Source organism: Alligator mississippiensis, chromosome 11 (assembly GCF_030867095.1).
Source record: "Alligator mississippiensis isolate rAllMis1 chromosome 11, rAllMis1, whole genome shotgun sequence".
In the NCBI taxonomy this organism is placed as follows: Eukaryota; Metazoa; Chordata; order Crocodylia; family Alligatoridae; genus Alligator; species Alligator mississippiensis.
The window spans coordinates 2,718,223-2,740,505 of record NC_081834.1 but is presented as its reverse complement, the minus strand read 5'-3'; the positions used below and the strand labels follow the sequence as shown (position 1 = coordinate 2,740,505).

At 48.1% G+C, this 22,283-nt stretch overlaps 1 long non-coding RNA gene across 1 annotated transcript in view; it reads left to right on the top strand.

Moving 5' to 3' along the window:
• The window catches only part of LOC132243948 (uncharacterized), a 34,103-nt gene that overhangs the window by 9,695 nt on the left and 2,125 nt on the right, over nucleotides 1-22,283 (top strand). The window contains exon 2 of the long non-coding RNA XR_009455500.1: nucleotides 15,720-15,825. This is a non-coding gene — a long non-coding RNA (uncharacterized LOC132243948). The remainder of the gene's footprint in view (nucleotides 1-15,719; nucleotides 15,826-22,283) is intronic.

Sequence of the window (22,283 nt, the reverse complement as noted above, 5' to 3'; positions counted from 1 at the left end):
AAAGGTATTAAGCCTTATTGCTTTTTAAATACTTATGATCTCAGAGAAAAGCTATCTAATCTAGTTTCTTTAATATGTATCTTATGAAAATGTCCGCAAGACTGAGAACAGAGTAACAGCGTGGACTTTTTTTTAAAAGAAATATTTTTAAATTAATTTAGGCCAGGAAAATGTTGAGATGATCTAATGTTAAAACCCACTCTAAGAGAACTAACACTCAATCTGATGCTGTCAAGCTCTTCCTCTGTTAGGATGATGATGCCCGTCATAATGCCTTGAATGGTCATCGCTATGAAAATAGTACCTTGAACTTGCATAATACTTTTTATCTGGGATTTTCAAAGGGCTTTACCAATATTACTTCATAACAAGGCGTCTAATGGTCCTACAAGGAAATTAAAGATTGCTTTTTCTACTACTGCAATGCCATCCTTTGGGGTGCAGAGCAGCACTGGGGGTTTTGAAAGCCCCGCTACACCTTGGTCCTGGATAGGAAATGAAGATGACTAGCATTTGATTGCAACTGCAGAGGACAACCGAGGTAACAGCATGAGTTAGGTAGACTTCAGTTTGATAAGGGTGCTGAGCTGAACAGCCCTACTCTTTGGAGGAGCACCAGCGGCTCTTCAATTGAAGTGGGAAGCTGATATCAGGTCCCTGTTTTTTTGTACTATTGACAGAGCTGGGAATGTTTCCTATCCTGCAAAAGCATTGAGATCACCAACATTTTCTTATTGTGCCTGGATGGGAAATCGAGACTCATCAAAATGATGGGTGGAAAGACAGTGCGTGCCTGGGAGAGACCCCAGAAGAGCCACAGCCTGGTGGTTCAGCTGCCTGGGAGACTTAGCGTCAAGCCCTGACTAATTATGAAGACCCGGACTTGAACCTGGGTGTCCCAGGCCCAGGTGAGTGCCCTGCAGCCACTCCGCTCACTGCGCTCTCCCCCACAATGGAGGCTATTTTCTCATATGGTCAATAATACATTGTGGTGAACCGGCATTTTCTGAAAAAAATCCCATTTTGTCGAAAAATTTGGAATCAGCTCATGCCCCCTATGCACACGGTCTCTTCAATTCACGTGTGTGGCCTTGCTCCTGCGGTACAGGTGTTGCCTGCGCAAACCGTGCGTTGGTGAAGCCCTCCCTCGGGCAGCGTTGGGCAGTGCCTTCTTGCAGCTGCATTTTCCATGGGAAGCCACGATGCTTAGAAGCAATCACTTTCCTAACATTTATCCCCAGAAACTTGCTCCCGTTTCCAGCCGGCAACAGCGTGCAGGGTTACTGCGGCCAGTTGCTCCGTTTCACGTCGTCTTCTGTGCAGCTGCTGACAAGTGCTCTTCTTTCACCCCCTCTTGCAATGGGACCATCCATCCTCCTTCGCTGTTTATAATTTTCACAGGTAAGGGATTATGAATGTAGAGGGCTATTGAACACTGGAAATGTTCGTGGCGGCTCGGCACAAAGCTGTTTAGCACAGGTGTTTCTGTAATTGTGATGCATTGGGAAAATTTGGTGTTCAATGGCCCTCTCACTTGCATTTCCACCTGTGTCACGCGGTGGCCTAGTGTAGTACATCAGGCTGTAATATGAAAACATGCACTCATTCTGGCTGGCTCCAGACCTGCTAATGTTTTGCTAAACTCTCTCTGGTGCTTGATGGAGGGGCCGTGCTCTTCTCCATCTTTCTCTATGGCTAAGCTGCTCCAAAAAAGAAATGAAGTAAAACAGAAATGAAAGGGCACGAGCAGACCGTGGCAGTGCTGGCTGTGGGTCTGAGGTGGTCTCAGACAACGGGCAATTTGGTTTGTTCGGATCTGCTGTGAACGGAGAGTGGGAGATGGTTGACACGGGAAGAGAGGCAGGGGACTGAGCTGTTCTGTCTCCAAGGGTTTCCCAAGCTGCCTACACAAGCCCAACGAACGTGGGTCATCGAAGGGAAGGTTAAGGGGTGTCTTTCCTGCAGTTGACAGTCACTTGCATGACAGTCTCTCTGCAGGATCTGCATTATTGTGATGCTGCAGTATCTTTACTTTCACAGACCAGACCCAAATGCTATCCGGTGCCTAGAAGCCGAACACAATAATCCCAGGTGAGAAACATGGGTCAGATTTTTACATGAGTGTGACAGGGGCAGCAAGTGTGTCTACATGTGCACATTTAATGCGCATTAGCCCAATCTAAGGTGCATTAAGGGCCCATGTCTACACATGCGCACCCTTAGTGCACCTTAAAAATGGCAATTTAAGGCTATTCAAGCCTAAACTTGATACCTGTAGAAAGCAGGTATCAAATTTGTGTGCGGATAGCTAAATTGCATTAGTGAACATACAGATGTGCTAATGCACATTAACGTGGTGTGTGTCCATTGACTTGGGCCTAACTTTAGTCCCAAGTCAGTCCGCACACCCACGTTAATGCACGTGTAGGCATGCTCCTAAGTCACCTTAATGCACATTAGGCTAATGTGCATTAAAAAGCACGTGTAGACGTGCCCAGCCTGTCCTAAGGACATAGTGCCCCACTCCTGTGTTGCACGGGAAGCCACCACTTGTGTGCTTTTGAACCCAAGCAGTGGAGCTGGGCTCCTGCATGTTCCTCACAGCCTGGAAGAGGGTCTGGGCCTGTTGTTCCACTCTGGCCCCATCTCCATTGGTGAAGACTTGCTCGTTGGCCATGTAGACAATACGACACCCGTTCTAACGTGACTGGCATGATCTCTCTCGTCGACTAGCTTTTTTCTTTCCGGTGGAAGTAATGGGTTCAGATCCAGCAGTGGGATCAGCATCAGTCCAGACTGCAGTTTTTATGCATCATTCATACAGTCCACAGCTACTCCACATTTACTTTGGAACAGGCTGGTTTGTACTATGTACTAAAAGGCAGCATATTTGCCTTTTAGAGGAATTTATTGTCCAAATTCTCAACCGTCTCTGATATTGTTTCCATGATTATTCAGGAAGCAACTTACCACAAGAACATGTTCAGGTGTCTGGTTTGCTTTCTTCACTAAGCAGGGATCTCCATCGCTTCCACAGGCTACATTTTAGAGGGTTTGTTGTACATCAAAAACGTCACGCTTGAAAGGAAATGTTAGAGTTTACCTGCTAATGGTCAACCACACACACACACAAAAAAAACCCTTGAATGATAGAGGGACATAAATTATCTAGAACTGGCAAGAAATGAAAGTGTTGCATGGTCCCTTGACAGCAATGGGATGAATAACTGATGATGATTAGTTAAATCATAACATCGCTCATGCCATGCATAAATGATGAGCCAACTGCTTGCGATGCCCTGATGAGATGCAGCATTCTTAGCTTTCTATCATTCCCACTTTGTAGCCCCAAAGAAACTACCACATTTCTGCATTTTTGTGTTATCTGGCACATCAAGCAATGCGACAATGAATATATATTGACCTTATTATAGCAGCCGGCTGCTTGTGCCAGAAGCAGCCAGGCATACTTTGCACAAATTAAAGCTGTCAGCATGTAATTTATGGTTCATTGCAAAAGAGGAACAGAACTCTGAGGGGAACATTGTGGTTTGGGAAGCAGGTAGGTAGGCAGATGAATTGCATGATAAAATATCCCGCTAATGATGTGATGTTAAAGCCGAAGTGTCATTTTCATTCTGTTTTGCACATTTTTTAGTTATTCCTTGCTCAAGATGGGTTTTTTTCCCCCGCCACAGTTTTTTCTTTCCACGAGCTAAATTACTGGTTACACCTGAAAAGGATGAAGTAGGTGTGATAATTTATGACTAGACAGCAGTTGTCTGAAGACAATGTGGTGGCATTGTGAGCAGTGTTAGAACCCTGTAATATGGAGACATTTTACTAACACAGATAGCAGGCTTGACATCTAGAGGGTGCACGCGCGCACGTGTGCGCATGTGTGCGTGCGAGAGCGCGTGTGCCTGATTGAACTTCTGCTCTTTTTCGGAGCAGAAAATAGATTTGGAAAGAAAAATATAAAGAAACCTATCTGTGTGCGTTCAGTCCTGTTGACAAACAGTGCAAAATTATACATCCAGACTAAGACGTCAGAAATAACAGACTCGGTGCTTGCCAACGGGTAATATATATTTGGTGTCTTAGATGCTGGGTGTTTCTAGCCTTTTTGTTTCCAAATCTTTCAGCTTCTTGCGGGGGCGGGGTGGGAGGAAAAGCAATATAGGAAAGAAAATATAACCCAGAAATATAGGTGGAAAAGGTTTTTGCACGCGGTATTATGTCATATTCAATAATGCTTCGGGTTGAGCGATTCCAGGGCTCGGACTGGCTCTCTGAGAGCTTGTGGGAAGAGTTGCCAAGCCTGCCTCGAGGCCCGAGCAAAGCAAGAGAAAAGGAGGTTGCAGGAAACAGGGATTTTCACGCTGGCAAGCAGCACTCTCTCCAGCCCAATAAATAAATGATAAAATAATTACAGTTTGAAATAAAACAGAACTGAATTATTGAAACGTGCCCCTTAGTCACAGCACCGGCTTGCCCAGCAAAGCATGGCTGCGATGCCGCGGCTGGCGCTGCCGGAGCAAAGACGACCCGTGACAGAGCCACGTGCGGCTCCTGTTCCCGCTAGAGCTGGCTGCTGGGTGACCACGTGCCACTTCCTGGTGGCTTCGGAGGTTTCCAAATTGTTCCTCGCTGGACAGAGCCCAAGCGTTTGCATGGTTTGGCCCAGCAGGATGACGGTGGAACATCTGCTTTCTGGCTGGGAGGCTGGGGTTGCATTTCTGGGGCGTGGGAGAGGAGTTGTTTCCTCTCTAGCTGGAGAACCCACCCCAGCCCTCGGGAGTTTTCCCAACCAAAATGTTGCCCAAGTCTGCCCTGGACTCGCTCGGGTTTTGCCCTTGGAGCTGATCGTGGCCCCGAAGCAGGGCCCTGCTGGCATCAAGCGAGAGGATGCCTACATCGGTCTGCCGGGGCCCAGCTGCAGGATCGGGGCCAGTGTGTGTGCACACGCGTGCCTGCGAAGACGTGCCGCAGGTCAGAGACTGAGACTCCTCCAGGGGCAACATCGGCTTTGGGTATTTTGCTGTCTCCTCTGAGGGCTCGTCTTTCCCTTCCTCTGTTGCTGCTTCTCTGTGCCTATTATTGACATAATGCCTCAGCTCCCTCTTGGCAAATTCCACCTCCCGTTTCCCTGGGGAAAGGGAGATTTTTTAATTATTTTTTTTTGGATGAGCAAATTAAATACCAGCCCCTCTCCCTTGCTCTCCTTTCACTCTTGTGATGCTAAGGAAAGGCTTTTCCTTTTTCCTGGATGTGGATGATTTTGTGAGGCTGCTGCAGGTGCACGTTGTACCTTGACTGTAGCCACGGGCTCATTTTCAGGGTGGAGATGATGGTTGTTTTCGGGGTGGTTTTCAGGATGGAGGGCAGGTTGAAGGGCAGAGAGTTAGGGAGGGGAAGGGCATGGATCGTGGGCATCCCTGCTGAGGACTGTGGGTTTAGTTGCTGCACCCACCGGCAGCTCGAGGTTGGGCTCGGGACCTAGAGGACTCAGACTTGGAGAAAAATCCGATCAAGCTTGGGGGTGGAAAGGTTTTTGATGCGCACAAGAGAGGGAGCTCTGCCTGCACCGACGATGGAGCCGGAAGCGTACGTGATAACCGGGGCCGCCATGCAGCTGCATCCCTCCTTCCCGTTGCCCCTCCTCACCTGTCTCAGCACCGGTCTGGAGGCCGCAGCTCTACCTCCCCAACTTGCTGCCACGTGTCTGAAGTCAGAGTTATGCTGCCCACGAAAGGAGGCAAAGGAGAGGGCGCACGGCCATGCTTTTAAATGCATCCGCTCCGGCTTTGAGTGAACCGACTCCAATGGAAAGCGACGCTAGTCTGAGCATCGGGTGGGTGCTTGCAAGCAGCAGGAGCCAGCCGACTGCAGTGGTTTGCCCAAGGTTGGCAGAGGCCGCTGCGCTTGGTGACCTCCGCGCCCAGACCGGCCGCACCTCCACAAGGTACGGAGCAGGAGCACTGGCACGGCTGCTCCAGGGCTGGAGGAGATGACCTGCAAGGTCACTTCCATCTCTGTGCCTCTTAAGTATCCATCTCCCCTGACCCCCAGCGTGCACCAAAAAGAGATCCCGAGCTATGCGCGAATGCAGCTCACCTCCGTTGTCTCATGCCTTCGGAGACCGACGGGGCTGCCTGGAGCACGCTTCCCTTCCCCACGGCTGATCTAACAGCAGCAGGCGCCAAGCCAAATCAGTTTGGTTGCATGGCCTAAATGAACCGCGCTGTCTGGGGGCACGTGTGGAGTACATGCGCCCGTGCGCTGCGGGGAAGGGCGGTGTGGGGATCTCTGTAACCTCTTGGTAGATCAGTGTGACGGCAACTAAGGCCCATGCAAGCTTTGGCATGATTAAAAAGAAGCACGTTTGCTTGCTTAAGCCTGGATGGTTGTGTGTGCCTGAAGCAGCTCTAATAGGGAGCAGGCAGGCAGGGGAGCAGAGCAGTAATGGACCAGATTAATAGAGACAAAGCGCTGTGCCGCCGGGCTGCCCTCCTTCCGTGTGACGGTCCACGCGCCCCGCAGCACGATACCAAGAGCCGATCTCTGGGTGCTCTCGTGGGCCTACATCGATTCCCCTTTCAGTGGGTTCAGCACTGATTTGTTTAGCCTCTTTGCCCATCGCAGGACACTCTGCAGCTGCTGTAATTGAGATTAATTGGAAGAGATTTGCAGTTGGAGCTTGGGCTGGTGACACGGGTTGCTGCTACTCTCTGCTTCTCAGGGGTGTTTGAGCCTCTGTTATATTTGGCTGTATTCTGCTCTCTTGATGTTCACTACTTGCGTATACTTTGGGAGCCTGTAAAGCATACAAATGCTCACGTGCACCTGGGCAATTCCTGCTGGGGCCAGCTGCGTTCAGCTCCTTTGCGCCGTCTGCGTTGCACTGAGGCACCCGGGACCTGTTGGACTCTTAAAGCCAGTCGGTTCGAATGAATGACCACTGGATCTTGTTGGTTTAATAAAACATATCATTTCTACTATGAATCCTGATTGCTTTTTCCTCTAGACCAATACGGCTGCAACCTGGATACCTGACACACGGAAGAATATCGACTTTTAGCCCATTTAAAAAAATGAAATCTTTCTATTTTCCCAAGCAGGAAGCTACGGTGACCGCCTGAAACCTGAGATCCTGCTCCTGCCTTTGTTGCAAGGGCATTTGCACCATCACAAGGAGGTGAGAGGCTCGATACCAGCTATGAACTGCTTGCCCAGAGGAACTTTCCATCTATTGACTCCTCTGTGAAATCCTATGAAATGTGACCTTTCATTTCTACCCAGGAGAACTTTTACCATCTTTTCTCCAATGCCTAATGAAGGGTGCTTGTGCCTAAAAGCTTTCAATGAAAGATTTTTTTTTGCAAAACTCTTGCTGGTTTAATAAAGATATCACCTCTACTACAAGTCCTGATTGCTTTGACCACTGGATTGGCAGAGCCCAGCGCATCTCCCGACCAGGCAGGACTTCAGCAAGGATAGTTCATGAGAGGGCAGGAAGATATGAGGAGCTACCATGGGTGGGTCTAGGATTTGGAAAAGAGGAGTGCATCATTACAAGTCACAGCACCCACCAGTGATTCTGCTGATGGCTAGAAAACGGGATCGAGAGATTTGCTTTTGGGAATTGGCTTGCAAGTAAAGTAGATATGTATTCAAATAATGGTCCAGAAGTCCCCGGGACCGGGTGTGAGAGCTCTGAAGCAATCCAAGGTGACATTGCAGAACTGCTGGCAATAGTCTGTCCCCCATCGTTGCAAACGGCCTCCGTGCCAAAGGCCCGGAGGGCTGCAAACATGACACCTGTCTTCCAAAATGGGCTCCAGAGGTGATCCTGGGAACTACAGACCGGCAAGTCTCACTTCCATCCCTACCAAGTTGGTAGAGTCTAATAAACAGGGATCCTTGTTTTCTCTGATTTAAAAAAAATCTCCAATTTTCAGTTAAAAAAAAAAGGAACTCCAAATCCACATTTTTCCATGATTAAAATGAAACACCACTGTACATCGATCTATATCTTAGTGGTGTTTCATTTAAATCACTGGAAAAAGTAGATTTGGGGTTACTTTTTTTTTTTTTAACTGAAAATCGGGGATTTTTTTAAATCCGAGAAAACCAGGATTCCTGGTAATAAAGAATAAAATCAACAGTCACCGAGCCAAATACGATCTTCTAAGGAAGACTCAACATGGTCTTAACGGGAAATCCTGCCTCACCAATCTGCTGGAGCTCTCTGAAGGCATCGACGAGCTTGTTTGTGGTCAAGGGGGGATCCAGCTGACATAATATATTTGGGTTTCGAGAAGGTCCCTCACCAAAGGCTTTTAAAAAAAATGCATTGCCACAGGATTGCAGGCAAGGTTGTTTTGTGGGTTGAGAACTGGTTAAATGATGGGAGGCAAAGGGTAGGGACCCATGAATACCACCAAGCAGAGTAGAGCTGAGGAAGCCTTGTCTTGGGGTTGGGATGAGAAGAGTGGGTTCATTAAGACCCCAGTCCTGGGCAGAAAATACAAATGGTGACTTTCCAGGATGGAGGGAGATCAAAAGGGTCCCGCAAGCATGTGTGCTGGGCCCTATTTTGTTCAATGTGTTCATTAGTGTCCTGGAAAAGGAGATGTGACTGAGCACATTAGTCCCCTAACCCTAACCCAGTCCTTCCCCACTCCCAGGGCTGATGATCTTCTGAGCTCGCTTCTGGCCTTACAATCTATGAATCTGTGAAACTGGTCTGGGCAGAAAATACAAATTCATAATCCTTTTTATGGCTGGAAATTCAAAGGGTTTCCTGGCTCTTCATGCCCCTGCCCTAGTAGGAGCATTGCTAGCAGATGAAGGGAAGTGATTCTTCCCATTTAGTCAGCACTAGATGAGGCCACATTTAGAGGCCTGCATCCAGTTTGGGCAGAAAGGATGTGGACACATTGGAGAGTCCAGCAGAGGGCAATGAAAATGGTTGAGGGCTGGGGGACAGGACTGGTGAGGAGAGGCTGAAGGAAATGGGCTGATTGAGTCTGGAGAAGAGAAGACCGAGGAGGATTGAATAGCAGCTTCACCTCCCTGCAGGGGAGCTGCAAAGAGGATGGAGCTGGGCTGGTCTCAGTGGGGGCAGATGGCAGAAGGAGCAATGGGCTCAAGCTGCAGCAAGGCAAGTTGAGTTTGGATATTAGGAAGAATTTTCTCACGAGGAGGGTGCTGAAGCGCTGGACCAGGCTCCCCAGAGAGGTGGTGGCATCTCCATCCTTCAGACCCTGGTAGACAAAGCCTTGGCTGGGATGATGTAGTTGGGGCTGGTCCTGCTTGGAGCAGGGGGCTGGACTAGATGCTTCTTCCAACCCTCATTTTCTATGACTGTATGAAGGACATGACCCCAGCCCTCTAGCCTGGAGTGGGAAGTTGCTCCAGGTGCTCTTTGCCAAGATAATTTTGCTTGTGAACCTCCGGTGGCTCAAGATATGCACTGAACCAGAGCACAGCGTTGCTCTCAGGTTTATGCTGTTTCTCGTCTCCGATCAGAAGAGGTGCACATGGGATGCGCACTGGGTGGCACTGGCCTTGGATACTGGTTTCACAGGGTTTTTTCCTGCGCTGTTATTGATGTTCCTTCATTTAACAAATTTCTGCTGCTCCCATCATCGGCACCAAAAAGAGTCAGCTAAAAAACTACCAGCAGATATCCATCTGTACGTGGGTATTAAGCGATGTGAAGTGGCAAGAGCCGTATCACTCTGTTGCAGAAAAATACTTAAAAAAAAATAAAATAAGACCAAGCTTGTTCATTGCTAGCTCTGTCTTTGTAACCAAGCCTCAATCTCCACCCATCGATAAATCAGCAACAAGAGCCATGGCAGCATTCGTGATCTATTAGTGTTAAATTATTTCAACAAAAGCAGGCCTTGATGTTATGTTGAAGTTGATAACTTGAGGGTGCGTTTGAAAAGGATAAAAGCTTTGCCTTCAAAGGAGGGCTTTTTTGTATGAAGTAGACTGCGGAGAGAATTAACCATTTCTGGAAGGAACATGCCATTCCAGGGGCTAATTAGCAAGGTTTGAGGCTTGTGATTCTGGAGCCGTACCGCTCTCTTGACTTCCTGTTTTACATTTTGAATCTTGCCAGTGGGATTTGCATTCATTGCTTGCTCTTATGTACGGCGTGTTTGCATTTGATTGTGATATTCTGATAACCTGCAAGCTCACTTCTGCTGCAGCCCGCACCCTCTGCGCACGCTATCCCGGAGGGGGGGGAGACAGCCGAACAAAAATCCAGCTGATGAATGAGATCTGCTTTTGCTGACGGGTGGGGTTTTTGCTTTATTTGTTTGCTTATCTTTTGCTCACAAGTGGTTTTTTTTTTAATGATCTTTAACAAGGGAATAGGTCGAAGGAAAGGGGAAAATTGAGGATCTGGCGCAAACACGCAAGTCACAAGGATTCTTGAATGAACTGCCAGCTGCACCAGTACTTACATGTCTGATAACTCATGCTGATGCTCTTTGGCAGCATTAAAGGTGTAATCTTTTTCCAAGAACATTATTCATCACAGCAGCTTTTCTTCCACATCAGTCGTGCGTGTCTTTATGTTCCATCTCGGTAATGTGACCGGCGAGGATATTTTAGACACCAGATATCAGGCAGCTCATTTAGCAGCTGGTAGATGTGTGATATAGCCATCACTAGCCATGCTACCTGTCCCAGTCGGGATGAAAAGGGGAAGCACCGCTGACGAGCTCAGCTCACAAAAGAGATGTGGGAGGAAGGCAAATAATAAAAACCAAGGCTTCCACAGGGAGACACAGCTTGTATTAGCAGTGAATCCATCGCTCGTTAGGGGAGCCTCCTTGACCGAGGCTGGCAGCAGCTATTCATGCAGCCTGGGAGGAAGGTTAAGTTGTCTTGCAGACCTGATGCGACTCAACCTGGCCCCGAGTGTCTGCTTTGAGTGCCTTATTCACTAGGAAAAATAGATATAAATACATCTCGCATTCACATCCTAGTGTAGACAAAGCAAGCTGTAGCTTTACCATGCTCATTGGTCGAGGTGAAGTCTACGCTTCCCTCCAGGGAACACGCGTTAACACTTCCACGACCTTGTCTGCATCGCGTGTGAAAAACACCCTGTTCCTACTGCAGACCAGCCCGAGGGTACGAGGGCAGTTCAGTCTGCGTGCGGCTTTGCTCCCACTGGCAACAGGGGCTTGAGTGGGTTACGAGATCAATTTAGGTCACTGAAATCACTGAGCGACCCGGGTGAGCAGCCTACCTTGCACCTGAACCGGCAGCGGTAAAGGTGAGAGGATTCAGAGCCCCTTTCCAACCCGCAGGATCTTCACCAGCCTCGCAGCAGAGAAGTTAGCAGCTAGTTGTTAGACTTGCTCTTTAAAACTGGCATTCCCCCTCTGCAAATTACAGGCACGAAGACGGTCAGGACCAAAGACATTTTAACTGGGGGAGCGAGTGGCAGCTGTTACAATGTGCATTTCAAGTGAAAAAATAGAGATAAACTTAGAGGAAGAACTGAATAAATAAAGATGGCCTGGCTAGATATTTGTTAGCATTCATGAGCACCAGGCCTTCTTTCTGCATGTCATTAAACTTGATAATTCATTAAAGAGGATCCTCTTATCTCACAGAGTAGCCACTTCCCTTTGTCCTGTGGAATCGATGCCTTTCCATGAACACATTGCTCCAATCTGGACGGTGTGCCAAGGCTGGTGCAGCTCGGGAAATAAAATGCTTGAGGAATGAATGGGCAGCCCTTTCTCTTGCATGAATTCATAAAATCATAGAAAATGAGGGTTGGAAGGACATCAGGAGGTCACATCTAGTCCAACCCCCTGCTCCAAGCAGGACCAGCCCCAACTACATCATCCCAGACAAGGGTTTGTTGAGCTGGGTCTTAAACACCTCCAAGGATGGAGACTCCACCACCTCTCTGGGGAGCCTGCTCCAGTGCTGCACCACTCTCCTAATGAGAGAGTTTTTCCTAATATCCAACCTCAACTTCCCTTGCTGCAGCTTGAGCCCATTGCTCCTTGTCCTGCCATCTGCCCCCACTGAGACCAGCCCAGCTCCGTCCTCTTTGCAACCCCCCTGCAGGGAGGTGAATGCTGCTATTCAATCCTCCTCGGTCTTCCCTTCTGCAGACTAGATCAGCCCATTTCCCTCAGCTTCTCCTCACCAGTCCTGTCCCGCAACCATTTTCATTGCTCTCCTCTGGACTCTCTCCAATGTGTCCACATCCTTTCTGTACTGGGGTGCAAAACTGGACACAGGACTCCAGATGTGGCCTTCCCCGGTGCTGCATAGAGGGAAGAAACACTGCCCTCGATCTGCTGGCAGTGCTCCTCCCAATGCAGCCCAGGATGCCGGTAGCCTTCTTGGCACCAAGGGCACACTGCTGGCTCCTGTCCAGCTCCTTGTCCCCTGTCCCCCCCAGGTCCTTTCCTGCAGAGCTGCTGCCCAGCCCGTCAGCCCACTCCCTCCTGCACCAGGTTGCTTTCCTCTGTTTTACACCTCGATTGCCGTGTCTTGTAACCCTGTGCTGCCATCTCGGAGCAATTATCGTGTTCCGACAAAAGGCAGCTTTTCTGACATCTGGGGGGAGGTGGAAAAAAAAAATCCAGCCCCCAACCCCATGCATGAATTTGTATTGCCTGACATTGAACCGGGGCTACATTTGTCCAGCTTACACTTAGGAGGAGTGACAGGCTGGAGAAGAGAGAAGTGCATTTCATTTTCAGCCCAATAAAGATGAGATGGAAAAGGAGTTTCACGGTGGATTAGCGCCCTTGAGGTACTTGAAGTTGTCACTTGTAATATGCAGGAGCCACGCTTTGACCTCCTCCGTGCAGCAGAAGAGGCGGAAGATCCCCACCTCCAGCCGGCGGTACTCCACAAATCAAGCCCGAACCCTCCCTCCCGAAGTCGCCTTATAAAGACACAATTCAGTGTCAGCATGGAAAGCCGGAGCTGAGAATTTGAACCCCAGCTTGTCACCAGCCCTCGTCCCCCGGGAGTTATTAATAGCAGGAATTTGAGTTGGTGTTTCTTTTCTTCGGCGGACACTTGGGAGGGTGGAAAATGACCTCAGTGTGAAGAAACTTTATTTTCTGCTGCCTCTCGATTTATGTGGGGAATCTGTGGCCTGATTAGCGCCTATCATCAATAACCATGCGGCGGAGGCTGACAGTTGCTGAGTGGAATGAAGAAACCCTGTGAAGCAAATAGCTACAAATTTCCCTGACAGCCCCGGTTCGATTACAAGGAGTCAGCTGCCAAAATACCAGTTATTACAGGCGTGGAGTGCCGTGAATAGCTAAGAGGAAAGTAACACGGGCAGCCGTAAACACAGGGGGGGCCGCGAGCACCCACAATGCTCCTTCCCTTTGCCGGGGCACCGGCGGATCGCTTCTTTACGGCTGGGTGGGTTTCCTCTAGTCGAGTCTGCGGACCGGATTATGCTCCCCGAGCCTATTGGCAGAACAAACGAACGTGCTAGCAGTAGCATTTTTGCTCCAGCCGCAATCAGGCGTTTTTAATGAAGCTTGTGCTCTGACTTCCAAGGGCGCGGGGGGTTCGGGGGTGCACACTGCGGCTCGTTTCCTTTCTTGAAAGAAACTTAAGAGGAGCCTGGAAGTGAAGCGTCTCACCTGCCCCTCTGCCCAGAGGTTTCTCTTAATCACAACACGCGACCAGTTATGGTCAGGGGGGAAACCGAGGAGGTCAGCAGCACCGACTTAGCGATAAACTTCATGGGACCTTCTCCCTCGGTGCAGGAGCTTAGGGAAAAATCTCCGCAAATATTTTCTGACATCTTAAAATACATTGACTTTAGCTGCGTTTGCGCCCCATGTATATGCATTTTCCACAAATATCCTAGCCAGCGCTCCTGAGGAATGCGGTTGAAGAAAGCGCTAAATTGTGAGCAAATGTGAGAGAATAAATGCAAAAAGCACATTCTGAATGTGTAAATTGGAGTATTTGTGCCCAGAAGTGACTCTCAGGGTTGTGTTAAATGCATCAGGGCGACCTACATCGCCAGTGGAAGCTAATCAAACGCAACTCGAACTTTGTAGGTTGAACGTGGGCAGTTTGCTGCTTGCAAAGCACTAAATGCACCCAGAGTCATGCACAAAAATCATACAGCAAACAACTTTGAGTAACGGATACAGGCGCGGTGAATCGGTGTGTCTGTAGCGCGTTCACATGGGGAAAGAAGTGGAATTCACCCAAGGCTTTATTCCAAGCTCGGTACCCTGCTCTGCTTTACACGCAAGACCCCAATGGTCTTCAAATCCTGACGTTTTCTTTCCTGAACCTATTTCTACGTTCAGATTAGAGGTACCGAGCCAGTGCAATGAAAGATTGATGTCGGTTTTGTTCTGCCTTGTCTATCATCATCACCAGTGACACCAACTTTCTCATCGGCGTTCTGGTGCTCATGCAAGCTTTGTCTCTCTGGCAATCCTGCAAGAGGCCAAAAACACCCAGTTTGGTTTTTCAGGTCTTTGCCCAACTTGTCAGAACCAGAAGTAGCTGGGTGGGGAGGAAAGAAACCCCCTGGATATGCAGTTGAGTGGAAATTTGGCTATAAAGTCTTGGACCTGCCTATGGGCATCTGTGAATGCTTTATGTCATATGGATTTGTAACCCTAACGCTGAAGAAGTCAGGACCCCTTCATTTACAGCTAGGTTGTGATAGCCAAATCAGGGCATCTCTCTACACAGCCCTCCAGAACCGAGATGGTTAAAAGATTTTTGTCCAAGTTGTTTTATATCTTTTTTTTGGTCAAAATCAAAATGGTTCTATAGGAATGGGCTAAATCCATTATAATTTTGGCTGGGAAAAAATTTGAAACAAATTCTGCAGAGGCTCGTTCCTGCTAATGTTCCCGTGTTTTGTCTTGGTTTGTTTGTTTAATTTTGTTTTGCTATTTAGACAGGATCAAACTGCATTACCCATGCTCTGTTTTATATTAGACGCGTAACATATTGACCTCCTTGGAACGGTTTTCAGTGAAATAGATCTCCATAGAAATGCAGGTCATTGAAGCCAAAATCTTTTCTGGAGATGTATCTGTTTTAATGAAATTTCCAACGGGAAGATCTCCAAACGTCAGGGCACCCTGCTCACTTCTGACCGCAGCGGGACCCCAGTTGAAAGCCCTGCCCTTCTCCTTTAGAAAACGAGGCATTTCAGAGCAATTCTGTTCTCTGAAATGTTCCAGCGGTTTTGTTTCCCATCCCTTGTCGAACAAAAACAAAATTTATAAGTTTGGAAGTTGCCATGAAATAGGATCAGGGCCCTACGGCCAGAGTGAGCTGTGTTACATCTCCCAACGTACATTGTTTTGACACTATAGCAAGGAAACGTATCTGTAGTATCACAGAAAACGAGGGTTGGAGGGGACCGCAGGAGGTCGCATCGAGTCCACCCCCCTGCTCCAAGCAGGACCATTTTGCTGGTCCCAACTTAGTTAGTTAGCTATTTCTGCTTGTTTTTGTTCCGCAGGCAATTGCAAAATGTTGGCTTTCCAAGCCTGTTTAGCGTAGAAACACGTTTCGGGATGTTGGGGTTGGCTGTGGAACGGGAACTTCATTTTCTGACCTGCTGTCACCCAGAACAGCCTACCGTTGTTCGGGGACGCTCAGTTTGTTGAAGTGCCTGGGCCTGAATCTAAATGCAACCTCTTCTCTTTTAGGAGTGCGAGGCAGCCCTAGCTGGCGGCCCCAAGGTCGGGCCCGGGAGACCAGGGTTCCCGAGTGCCAACTCCACTGTGATACCGATCCTGTCCGCAGCCGCCTCGGGTAAGTTGCCTTCTGTTGGAGTTTCTCCAGGTGCTAATTAAATAGCGTTGGGCTAAGCCGTGTACAACATCTGATGCAGGTTAAAAAAAAAAGGAGTTTTTTGGGGCAGATGAATGCAGGAGATCTAAGATTAGAGCGAATGCGGCATTGCAACCTGCTCTCTTTTGCTCTTGCGATTTTATTCCTACGAAGGTAAGGTCCATGTAGGCTAGAGAGGAGAAAAGGGGAGAATCACCCCTCCAGCCCCAACCCCGATTTTCTTTGACACTTTTCTTGGTGCTTCTTTACAGCCCCAGGCTTGGGGGTTTTGAAGAGGAAGTTGTGTCTGGAACGGAGCTAGCGTTTGGCTCTAGAAAGCCTGGCCTGAATCTCCCTGCCAAGGCCCCCCTTCCCCCACATTGTACAGCTTCCACAGCAGATCAGATATATCCTCTTGGGAGACAAGATTGCATACAGAAGGAGCATTGCTTTCAGGCATACCAGCTCCTTGGCCTTTCTCCATGAGCCAGTCCTTTATGGAAGCAAAGGGGACATGCCCCAAATACCCATTTCACAGCTTGCCAAGGAGATTTGTGCAAAATATTCCCCGTCACTTGGTGGGAACGTGACATATTTGGGAGCACTCATTGGTTTGCAGTGCTGGACTAAGCTAACACTTGCACTTGGGCGGGTGCGACGCTCTTGAGTTGACTTTAATTTGTCTTTTCCCTCCCTAAGCGGAGGCAGGCCCTGCGGATGATCTTCCCCATTGCACAGGGTTATTTGTCAGGTTTCAGTTTCCCTCAGCTTTCCTTTTAAAATAATTAAAGTGTCAACTCTGGTTCACAGGCTGGTCAACATTTTAATTCCTCTCTAACTTTATAAGGCAATTTCATGAATTATACAGTGCGGTAACAGAAGGAGCTAAATAAAGATGCAACACTAGCTGTGTTTAATAAATACACCCTCGCTATCCATGGAAGCTATTTGCAAGTCAGAAATACGGCACACGATGATCTAGCTGTCAATTGCAAATTTTTGAGATTACAGCTGGGTCATCACTATTTTATGCTAAATCCTATCTTCTAAAAATAAAAGGAGAGGCCGTGTGGTGGGAGCTTCAGAGCCGCGCCGGCTTCACAATGGGTTCCTTGGCTTTGGTGACCTTACAATCTAGCAATCATTTATAAATGAGCAAACTTGTATTTCCTTCCCAGATAAACGCTTAATAACCTTGCAGGAAATCAATAGCTGTGTTTACTAGAAGTCACGAGGCATTAATAATAAAGGGAGACCTGGCTGAGGGCCCAATCCTGCGAGGTACTAAGCAACATCTCCACCCCCTGAAGCCAATAGGAGTTGAAGTGCATTGTGGGATGAGGCCCTTATTTGCAAAAAGAGAGCAGGGGCACCAAGAAAAGTGATTTTCATGGAGCTGTATTCTCTGATGGTAACGTTTTCCGGGGGGGCAGAAAGAGGCCTGCGCCTTTACTTAGGTCCCAATTAACTCTTTCGAGTGGGGCTGGAGCCAAGGAGGGTCTCTTGCATAAGGATTTCCTTTGAGAAAATTCCTGACGGCCTCCTACTTGCTGAACATCGTCCTTTCGGAGTCGAAGTACCCGGGTCGGTGTTCCTGAGCATAAATGGTGTATTGATTGATGTATTTTAAGGGACCACATACTGCAACCCATTACGGGCTGGAAGTAGTACCGATACATTACAGCACTCCACTAAGGAGCACTTGACGCCTTTCAGGAGGGAGCTCTGCCAGCAGAAATATCCTTTGCTGTCATTAGGATGGTGGCTGTTAGCCAGAGCCAGCTATTCCTGATGGGCGAGGAGGTGTTTGAAGGAAGGAAGTCAGTTCATCCCTTGCTTATGGCCAACTCTTCCAATGCCAAGGCCTGGTGTGCTGGAAGTTGGTGACCCAGCTGCAGGAATTAGAAGGGGAAAGTCTCTGGCCTGTGCTGTGCTGGCCTCAGATTGAAGGATTGCTTCTAGCCAGGGCTGCGGTTGTGGATGAGATGGGCACTTCCATTGGGCAGCGCGTGCTTCTGCTCGGCGACGTCCAGATGGCCTCTTTGGCACGTTGACACCGAATGCTGTATCATTGAACACAAAATATGTCCCTGCAAAGTTTTGCATCGCTTGCAAATAAATGCACTGTTTCCAAGGCCAAAGTATGACGGGGTAAAGGGGTTGGACCTGCTGTTTAGTGTTTAGGTCCCTTCCGACTCTAAGCACTATGATACTATAGAGTTAAAACCTACATACAAAGTGCAAAATAAAATGGTTTGAAATTTGTTTCTCCCTCCCTGGGAGTTCAGGTCTTCACATTTCTGTGTCTCTGTTGTAAGAGCGGGTGATACCCGCTGCCAGGTGAAGTGGTGAGAGCTAGGTTAGAGTCGCATTAAGTAGTTCAATGTGGAGAGAAGACAGCCCTGCTCTTAGGAGTGCCTGGAAGGAAATCCTTTTAGACTAACCCAGCTACAACCTCTATCCCTGAATTTTTTTTTTGCAAATGTCTAATTGGTCTGATAAAAGATATAGCCTCTACCACACTGACTGGAAGGAAATCCTACACCCCACCAGCTCTTGGAAGAACTCGTTCTCTCAAATGAGACTTTGAGTAGGACAGTCCTAACGAGCTGTGGACTTCCACGGGGAGGGCAGTACCCGCAGCGTGTCACCTGTGACGGAGAACCCCTCTGCTTCCGTTTGGAGAAGCCCTACTAAACACGAGGTCTCGGAAAGAGCACCGCTATGAAAGTGCAGGGGCCGAGTGCTAGAAGTGTGGAGCTAGGATGCCAGGACTGCTAATTTCCTCGTTCGGAGTCTCTCTCTGCCAGCAAGCAATTCCCTTGAAACTTCCTCTGTCTCCATTTTAAATAACTGTGAACCCTAGGAAAAGTCCCTGCTTCTCCTAACCGATCCCCAGCAGGTGTTACAGTGCAGCGGCAGATGTCCACGGTCCCGCCACCGGCATGCCAGGAGTTCAGCTTCTCTGGGCTGGGAGTTATTCTCCCAGAGCTTTGCATCAATGGGACTGCTGGGCCCACGTGGCAGCATGGCGGGTCCGGAGGGCAGCCCTGTGCACCCCAGGGGAGGCCAGGGCATCACGCAGAATGGGAAGGGAAGAGCAGAGTCATGGAGCAGGTAATTAATCCTCCTTACACCTAGATACCACTCTCAAAGTCAGCCATGACTGGCTTTTAGCTTCATCGCTAACCCACATCAATGAGACATGACCTGTGAGCCCTGGGCAGTGACTATTACACAAAACACGTCACTTCCAGCCATTCTAAAGAAACACATTTTGACTCGAGCTATGGACCTGGTTGGGATGGTGGAGTTGGGGCTGGTCCTGCCTGGAGCAGGGGGTTAGTCTAAATGTGACCTCCCGAGGTCCCTTCCAGCCCTCCTTGTCTATTATTCTATGACCCTCCTCTCCCTGATGAGCTCCTCTGTTTTGCATAAATAATTGACAGGTCATTAACATCTCATTGAAACTGTTAGAACATTGCTGGGGGTGGGGATGGTGTGCGTGTTTGGCAGGGGGGCGGGAGGGGAACGAAAGTAGCACCACGGAGGTCAGAGCTGATAACTGTGAATTATGCAGGGAAAAGATCCATCAGATTTAAAATGTCAGGTGATAAAACAACCTGACATCAGAAATATTGAAACCAACCTAACCACCCCTCTTGCCCCCCGTGACAATAACTTGTGTGATGCCTGTGAGCCTGATGAAGCTTGTCAGGCCGATTGTTTTGGAGAGACCCCAAACCAGCATCCGAACTGGATTTAAGTGTGCAACTAAAAGTGCCGCTCCAGGAGCCGAGTGCCCGCCTTCCTAACGTGAGCGTGTGTACAGGCTCACGTTTGCAGATACAAACAGGCTGGGTGTGCAAAAGCATGTGTGTAAAACTGGAGGCTGGAGCTGGGTATTTTGAACTGGAATGCGACTGCACTGTACAGAGGGCGCACAGATGGCCTCACCTCGCTGAAATCCCACTTGCATCCTCAGGGAATTAAAAAATAGGTGTAGGTATAGATCTATCTATATCTATATATAGATAGGTCGCGCTATCTATATTTATATCTATATCTATATAGATAGGTCGCTCTATCTATACCTATATATAGATAGGTCACTCTATATCTATATCTATATAGCTAGGTCGCTCTATCTATATATCTATATAGATAGGTCGCTCTATCTATATCTATATCTATATAGATAGGTTGCTGTATATAGATAGGTCACTCTATCTATATCTATATCTATCTATATCTATATCTATAGCTAGGTCACTCTATATCTATATCTATATAGATAGGTCGCTCTATCTATAACTATATATAGATATGTTACTCTATATCTATATCTATATAGCTAGGTTGCTCTATCTATATATCTATATAGATAGGTCGCTCTATCTATATGTATATCTATATAGATAGGTCGCTGTATATAGATAGGTCACTCTATCTATATCTATATCTATCTATATCTATATCTATATATAGCTAGGTCACTCTATATATCTATATAGATAGGTCGCTCTATCTATCTATCTATCTATCTATCTATCTATCTATCTATCTGTATAGATAGTTTGATTTATCTATATCTATATCAATAGATCGATCTATCTATATCTGTATCTATCTATATAAGCATTAGAGTTACAACCTTTTTGTTGTATTGAAAAACCACCCTGGGTGCAGTAAGTGCCCTCATAAAAGACTGCAGCCAACATGACTCCAGAGCAATTACCGTGGTACAACTCCTGGCGAGATTCCTGACTCAGCTGACCTTGTTTTGTGGAACAACTATAGACTGAGAGAGAAAATAGTAATGTTCTCATTTGTCCCTTGCTCTCTACACCCGTCGGCTCGATCGCGAGTTACCCAATTGGCGACGGAGATGCACCGAGGACTGTTCCAGACCACAGAAAACAGCTGGCTTCTCGTCGACACCTCTGCTTTCAACCAAAGGGCAAAAACTTTTGTAGTGGCCACGAGCACGAGGCGGCAGTGTGGGGAGTCTGAGGGAAACAGCCGGGCCCTGTTGCTAATAAAGAAGCGGTTAACTTGTTTTTTCACAGCTGGAACAGATGATCTGAATTTTTCTTTCAAGGATCACTTGGCTTGTGGCTGCGTGCTGGCCTTGTCAGCGACCCGTGAATATCAAGAGAAGGTTATTGCTGCTCAAAGCGGTTTTCAAATTAAGGATGGATAAATCCAATATTGAATCGCAGGGAATTTCCAGTTGGACTTGGGCCAGCATGGCAAAGCCAAACGTTCATCGTGTCAAGTAGAGTACCCCATGTCTTGTAGTCTGCCCTGCCACTTCGTTCAGCCAGTCTGACTGAAAGGAAGCTGGGCTATCCCTAGCGTACCTATGAGAGACCTTATGGATACACGTAGACATCACGGGGAAGAGAGGAATTGAGCAAACCCAATCAAGAACACCTTGGCTTAGTGCTCCTAAGGTTAGCTCTCTTTGGCTGCATCCAGACATGCAGGCATGTGCGGTTTATGGTGCTGCAAACCTCTTTCTGGTGCCTCAAACTGCACACCCAGAACATTCAAATGTGTCTCATGCTGCAAATTTGCAGCTCAGGGGCAAAAATTGCTAATGGGATTTCCCAGTAGGAAAAAACCAAACTGCCGAGACAAAAAGCAGCACAGCTACAACAACGTGTGCCAGAACGAACGGAGGCTCAGTCCTCCAGGGAGGTGCTCTGGCTGCCGGGCAGAGCGTCTCGACCATTTCATTTGTGCCCCAGCATGCCAGGAGCTGGGAGGAGTGGGGAAAAGCAGTTTGCCTGAAGTGGGGCAATTTGTCCCTCACCAAAGCGCACGTGCAGGGGTGTGCATTGCAGCATAATGTAGCAGCACAAATTTGTGCTGCTGCACGTGCATGCCCCTGTACATCTGGACTCTGCCTTTGTGGCCAAATATGCCTGTTTCCTGTAGTATCATGAGCCCATTTCTGTGCATCCAGCAGAAGTGAGGAATGAAATGCTAACTTTTGATACAGGCCCAGGGTGGGGAAGAGGGAGGCATTAATCCTAGTTCCAGCCTCACCGTGCATGTCTTGTCTTTCCTGTGCTTACCTTCCAGTAAAGAAGGATGACCTTGCTTTACTCCCAGGGTGCGTCGGGAGGCTACACTTGTTAGGGTTTGTGCAGTGCCTTGCATGGAAAACTTCACAGGAGAGGGCACAAACGTGCTGTGCGATTCCAAGTGCACTGGCGAACCTCCCGCGGTTCAGTCTGTGTTGAAAAGATGCCAGTCTCCTTTTAGAAGTCCCTGGGTTTGTTCAAAATGAGCTGGAAGCAAAACTCCCTCTCGGAGTCCCTCAGACATGCCGAGGAGTGGGGAATCTAGAGCTGAACTGCCCGAAAGCTTGCAAAGAACTTTTCCCCGACTATTTAGTTGGTCTAATAAAAACTATGGCACCTACGCAACGA